The sequence below is a fragment of the Bubalus kerabau genome, chromosome 15 (genome assembly GCF_029407905.1).
Source record: "Bubalus kerabau isolate K-KA32 ecotype Philippines breed swamp buffalo chromosome 15, PCC_UOA_SB_1v2, whole genome shotgun sequence".
NCBI lineage: Eukaryota > Metazoa > Chordata > Mammalia > Artiodactyla > Bovidae > Bubalus > Bubalus kerabau.
Genome location: NC_073638.1, coordinates 81,942,769 through 81,949,318, shown reverse-complemented (window position 1 = coordinate 81,949,318; position 6,550 = coordinate 81,942,769).

The following is a 6,550-nucleotide window of genomic DNA, read 5'->3' as shown; positions in this document are numbered from 1 at the left end:
TGGTCAGGGAAGGTCTTATTGGAAGATGACCTTTCACTTGGTACCTAACATCTGAGAATGCGCCGACCATGCCAAGGGCTGGCTGAGAGGTCTGGGTGCAGGGAAGAGCAAACGCAGAGACCTCAAAGCAGGAAAGATCTTGGTGGGCTCAGAGCCACTGTCAGGGCATCTGGAAGGTTGGGGAGCAGGAAGCCAGGGAGAGTGTGGCATGAGACACAGCCAGAGAGACAAACACGGTCCAGGTTCATGTAGGACCTAGAAGGCCACAGCAAGGAGTGTGACTATTCCAAGTGCAATGAGAAGACATCAAAAAACTGATATGATCCAATTTGCATTTGGAATTATCCCTCAGGCTGCTTCCCTCATAGCTTCCTTCATAGTTCAGTTGGTAAAGAATCTGCCTGCAATGCAGGAGACCCCGGTTTGATTCCTGGGTGGGGAAGGTCCCCTGCAGAAGGGATAAGTTACCCACTCCAGTATTCTTGGACTTCTCTTGTGGCTCAGCTGGCAAAGAATCCACCTGCAATGCAAGAGACCTGGGTTTAATCCCTGGATTGGGAAGATCCCCTGGAGAAGGGAAAGGCTACCCACTCCAGTAGTCTGGCCTGGAGAATTCCATGGACTGTATAGTCCATGGGGTGGCAAAGAGTCGGACACGACTGAGCGACTTTCACTTCACTCACTCATGCTGCTTTGTTGAGAATAAATTGAAGGGAAGCAGGAGAAAAAGAAAGACCAGTTACCAGGTGACTCCAAAGGCCGAGATGGGAGTAGACGGCGGGTTGCTAACGGCAGCATCCATAGAGAATGAGAAGTGAGGCAAGGTTTGGATATAGAGTAAATACGACTTCTGACGGCTTGATAGAGTAAATACGACTTCTGACGGCTTGATGGAGGAGGAGGTGGATGAAGGCATGGCGGGGGTGGGGGCACAGAGAGAGACGGAGGGAGAAAGAGTTCTGTTTTCACTATTTCATGCCTGAAAGTGAAAGTGAAGTCACTCGACCCCATGGACTGTAGCCCACCAGGCTCCTCCATCCATGGGATTCTCCAGGCAAGAGTACTGGAGTGGGGTGCCATTTCCTTCTCCAGGGGATCTTCCCGACTCAGGGATTGAACCCCGGTCTCCCGCATTGCAGGCAGACGCTTTACCCTCTGAGCCACCAGGGAAGCCCCATTTCATGCCTGAGACATCAATAAGATATGCAAGTGAAGATGTCAGTGGTGAAGGATTTTCCTGCCAATGCAGGAGATACAGGTTCAATCCCTGGTCTGGGAAGATCCCACATGCCTCGGAGCGACTAAACCCATGTACCACAGCTACTGAGCCTGAGCTCGAGAGCCCGAGAACTGCAACTCCTGAGCCCAGGTGCTGAAACTACCTAAGCCCCAGTGCCCTAGCGTCCATGATCCAAAACTAAAGAAGTCATCACAGTGAGAAGCCCGCCTGCTGCAACTAGAGTGACCCTGCTTGCCTTCCATCATTGCCATGCTCAGATAAAACACCGCAAAGAAGGCTCCCAAGAAATCAGGGAAGAGACCTGGGAATTGTCCCCTGGATTTGGTGACCCGGACCAGTCAGAGTGGACTGTGTCGGGAGAAGACAGAGAGTTGAAGGGTGGATGGGAGGCAGGGAGTGGGAGAATGCCCACAGAAGCAACTCTTTTCAAAAGCTGTGTTGGGAAAGTGAGCAGAGAAGTGGGCAATCACTAGAGAAGGATGTGGGATGGAGAGCACGCCTTCCAACAATCAGCGATTCAACAGCTTGTTTGTGTCTGAGCAAACCCAAGACTATGAGTCAATAATGCTTCCAAAGAGAGGAGATGGTTGGAGGAGAACAGTCTTCGAGAAGTTGAGAGAGGATTCTAGCTGGAACACGTGGGGAGGGACCAGCTTGATAAGAAGAGAGAACAGGGCTCAGCACATTGGGAAGGAAGGAGGAGAGGAGGAGATTCGGAGCCAGCAGCTTGCTAACTTTAGTGGTGGGAAGATGAGGGTGTCCTGGTTTTCTGACCCTTCTTTTTCTTTAAATTTATTTATTTTTAATTGAAGGATAATTGTGTTACAATATTGTATTGATTTCTTCCAGACATCAACATGAATCAGGCATAGGAATATGTTCCTCTCTCCCTCTTGAACCTCCCTCCCCATCCAACCCCTCTAGGTTGCCACAGAACACCGGTTTGAACTCCCTGGTGACTCTAAGTTTCTAAGTGAATTATAAGATGACGGCATCAGCTGAGCAAAGGGCGCATATCAAGTTTAGAAGGCCTGAACCAATATCTTGGACAAGGAGAAAGCAAATTTCCCAGGGAAGCATACGGCGCTGATTCCCCGCTTTGAGATCTTGGTGAATTTAAAGTGAAGTCACTTTGCAGGTTGCATGATTTTTCTCTGGCAGCCTTTAGCCACTGTGGCTGTTGGGTGCCAAGAAGGTGCCCAGTAGGTGCTGAAGTTTTGCCAGGTGGCTGTGACAGACGAGAGGCACGCGAGGGTGTCAGGGCTGTCTGCAGGAGCGTCATTACAGAGAAGGACCGCGCTGATAATTTATGTAAGGAAGGAAGCAAAGACTGGAGGTGGCTGCAGGCTGGCGAACTTGTGGTTGGATCAGTGGGTTAGTGGTCAGGATTAGAGACCAGGAATGTGGCAGTGGGGGTGGTTTATGGCAGCAAGTGTGTTGAAAGGATGGGGAGTGGAGGTCGGAGAGCAGGATTTCAAAACAGAGACTTCTGGGAATGGTCTGTGATGTGACAGCTGAGTGGGTGGCTGAGGAGAGAGGAGAAAAAGACTGTTGTGCTGCTGGACATTAAAGAACAGAGAGGCCACGCTACTGGATCAGTTACATGTGTGGATGCTGAAGCTCTGAGGATTATTGTGCGGGAGGGCTGTGCATAGGACTGCAACCAGGAGCTAAGTCTGCAGCGAGGCAGGGTGGTGACCAAGAGGAGGGCATGATGACCCCAGTGAGTAGGGCATGGAGGTGAAATAACCCCATGTTCACGCTCAGCCGCTCAGTCGCATTTGACTCTTTGTGGCCCCGTGGATGGTAGCCCGCCAGGCTCCTCTGTCCATGGAATTTTCCAGGCAAGAATGCTGGAGCGGGTTGCCACTTGCAACCCACTCCAGGAGATCTTCCCGACCTGAAGATCGAGCCCTGTCTCTTGGGTCTTGGCAGGAGGATTCTGGACCACCAGCACCATCTAGGAAGTCTGAAATAACCAGAAGTGGAGCCCGTAGGATGTGCAAATCAGGGAAAAATGTCCCTTTTCCGGAGAAAGCAGCCTTGCTCAGGAACACACAGCTTGGGGAGTGGGGTTGCGTCTCACTCACCCCTCAGGTGGGCGTCCTTGGCAGGGCACGTGCTACCTGCCCAAGCTGGACAGCTGTGCTCTGTCGCCCTGCTTCAATAGGTTTTGCACCAAAAGAACTGGCATTTTGCAGAATCAGTGTCCCGAAAGGGACAATGGGGAGCAAAGAGCAACCATCCAACTTCACAGACAGGGGAACTGAGGCCCAGGGAAGGCGAATAAACACAGAGGCAGTTTGTGGCCGAATTGGAAAGAAACTCCATTCTGATTCTCTGCACTTTCTGCCACACCCCATGATGGAGGTGAGAGTTGGAGCAAACGCTTCAAAATTGCAAATTCAGAAATGCGTTGTCCCTCAAAGCCGCTTCCGTGGGAGGTGACAGACTTCTTTCTAGTGATGCTGCCATTGTTCCAACCGTTTCTGGAGATTCCGTCAGAACGGGGATATTCAGAGCCAGCTTCGGTCACAAGCACAGCCCACTGCGCTGGAGAATCTTACTTAATACGCCGGGTGGGACTCGTCCTTTTCCTTCTCTGGTGTTGGATCTGAGAGATAGAGGCAGACTGGAAACATGGCTTCTCTACGTTTTGCTCCAACGCATGTTTATTTCACATGTTTCAAGCCTGTGCGCGCCCCGTGGAGGTGATGGCCTCAGTTGATGTTCCGTCTGAGCAGGTTTTGATTTGCACGGTAGTAGGTGGGTGTGAGGTTTGCATCCTTCTAGCATCTTAGGTGCAAAACGCAGAATGTTCCTCACCTATTTATGCAGTCATACAGGGTGGAATAAGTCAGAAAGAGAAAAACAAGTATCGTATATTAATGTGTATATATGGAATCTAGAAAAATGGTGCAGACGAACGGATTTCCAGGGCAGGAATAGAGACACAGAGGTAGAAAAAAGACACATGGACCCAGAGCGGGAAGGAGAGGGTGGGACGAATTGAGGAGGTAACACTGACACGTATACACTGCCTTGCATGAAGCAGATAACTGGTGGGAAGCTGCTGCGTGACACAGCGAGCTCAGCTCGGTGCTCTATAATGACCGAGGGTGGACGGGGCTTCCCTGATAGCTCAGTTGGTAAGGAATCTGCCTGCAATGCAGGAGACACTGGTTCGATTCCTGGGTCAGGAAGATTCGCTGGAGAGGGGATAGGCTACCCACTCCAATACTCTTGGGCTTCCCTTGTGGCTCAGCTGGTAAAGAATCCACCTGCAGACGGCGGAGCCTGGTGGGCTGCCGTCTATGGGGTCGCATAGAGTCGGACACAACTGAAGCGACTTAGCAGCAACAGCAGCAGCAGCAGTGCAGGAGACCTGAGTTCGATCCCTGGGTTGGGAAGATCCCCTGGAGAAGGGGAAGGCTACCCACTCCAGTATTCTGGCCTGGACTGTATAGTCCATGGGGTCACAAAGAGTTGGATACATTGAGCAACTTTCACTTTCACTTTTCAGAGCGATGGGATGGGAAGCGGGGAAGGGAGCGAGGTCCAAGTGGGAGGGGATGTATGTATACATATAGCTGATTCACTTCATTGCACAGCAGAAACTAATACAACATTGTACAGCAATTATACTCCAATTAAAAAAAAAACAGTAAAAAACATGAGGCGTTTCACAGAATCTCTGGGAATTCTGCTTTGGGAAGGAGCCATGTTCGAATTATCTGATTCTAGTAGGAACCTTACTGCTTCTACCATGAAGCTCTGCTGGGGTCTAGACCACCACTGACTCTGAGACCTTGATGATTTTCTGCTGCTCCTCCTCCTCAGGTAGAAAACAGACTCCGTGTGGCTCCTGGAGGGCTGCAAAAGAGCTAAGGGAAAGTGGGTTCCAGCTTCTAACTCAGGAGATGGTACTCAGATGGCGGGAAGATCCCCAAACACGGGGAGTTTGTTCCAGAAAATGGTGAGTGCCATGGATGTGGTAAAGGTTGCCTCCCAGGCTGTAGGTTTCTTTGACCTTTCTGCCTGGAATTTGGGAAAGCTGCCCACTTGGTGTACGGTGGTGACAAGGCCATTGTCCTTCCTGGTCCAGTGGCCCAGACTGTGATCACGAGCTTGGAGATCACAGCACTGCTGGATATTTTGCACTAAAATTTGGAATTTCCATTAAAAAGAATGTCATTAATGGAGAAATGGGAAGTTATTTTTTTCTAGCCCCTGCAAATGGGTGGTTGCCAAGGTCAACCGCTTCTGCTGGCCGACCCACGTCCATGCAAAGAGCTGGGATGTTCTATGTGGAAATGCCGTTCATCAGTGAGTCTCGTCTCTCAAGAATCTGTAATAAACAGAAAGATAACCCGCAGCTCCCTGTGCTTGCTGAGAAGGGTTTTTATGAGAAGCGTTTATTGAGGGCTTACTGGGTGCCAGAAACTGGGGCTTAAGCCTGAGCTGAGGGGACTGGGAGGTCTCAGAGATGAATAAGACACAGATTGTTTAGAGGAACTGCAGTCCAGGGTCAGAGACAGATCTCCGCTTTACTGTGTGGCCCTGGGCTGCGGGGAGTCAAGGAAAAGGACCTAGGGGTCTTTCAAACCTGGGACTATAAGAACTAGTTTTCTCATCTGCAAAGTGGGGCTAATAAGACTTAGCTCCGATGATGACCTGAAGGAGTGAGTAGTAAAAGTAGGTAGAGTAGCCAATGCCTGGAGCACAGACAGCACTCAGCAAGCCTAGCTTCCTCCAACCCTCCCTCGCTTCTCTTTTTCTCCTTTTAGAAGGTGGTGGTTAGTTCTGCCTGATGTATGCAAGTATCTTACCTCCTTTATCCATTTTTCTGTCACTGGACATCTAGGTGGCTTCCACGTCCTGGCTATTGTAAATAGTGCTGCAATTAACACTGGGGTGCATGTGTACAACGGAATGTTACCCAGCCATAAATTCACAAAATAATTTGCAGTGACATGGATGAACCTAGAGACTGTCATACTGAGGGAAGCAAGTCGGATAGAGAAAGGCAAATATGTGATACTGCTTTCATGTGGAATCTAAAAAAATGGTGCAAATTAACTCATTTACAAAACAGAAATAGAGTCACAGATGGAGAAAGCAAACTTATGGCTACCAAGGGGGCCAGGGGAGGGGAGGAATAAACTGAGAGGTTGGAAGTGACAAATGCACATGACTATATATAAAACAGGTAACTAGTAAGAGCCTGCTGTGTTGCACACGGAACTCTACTCAGTCCTCTCTAATGACCTGTATGGGAATGGCATCTAACAAAAAGTGGATATATGTACA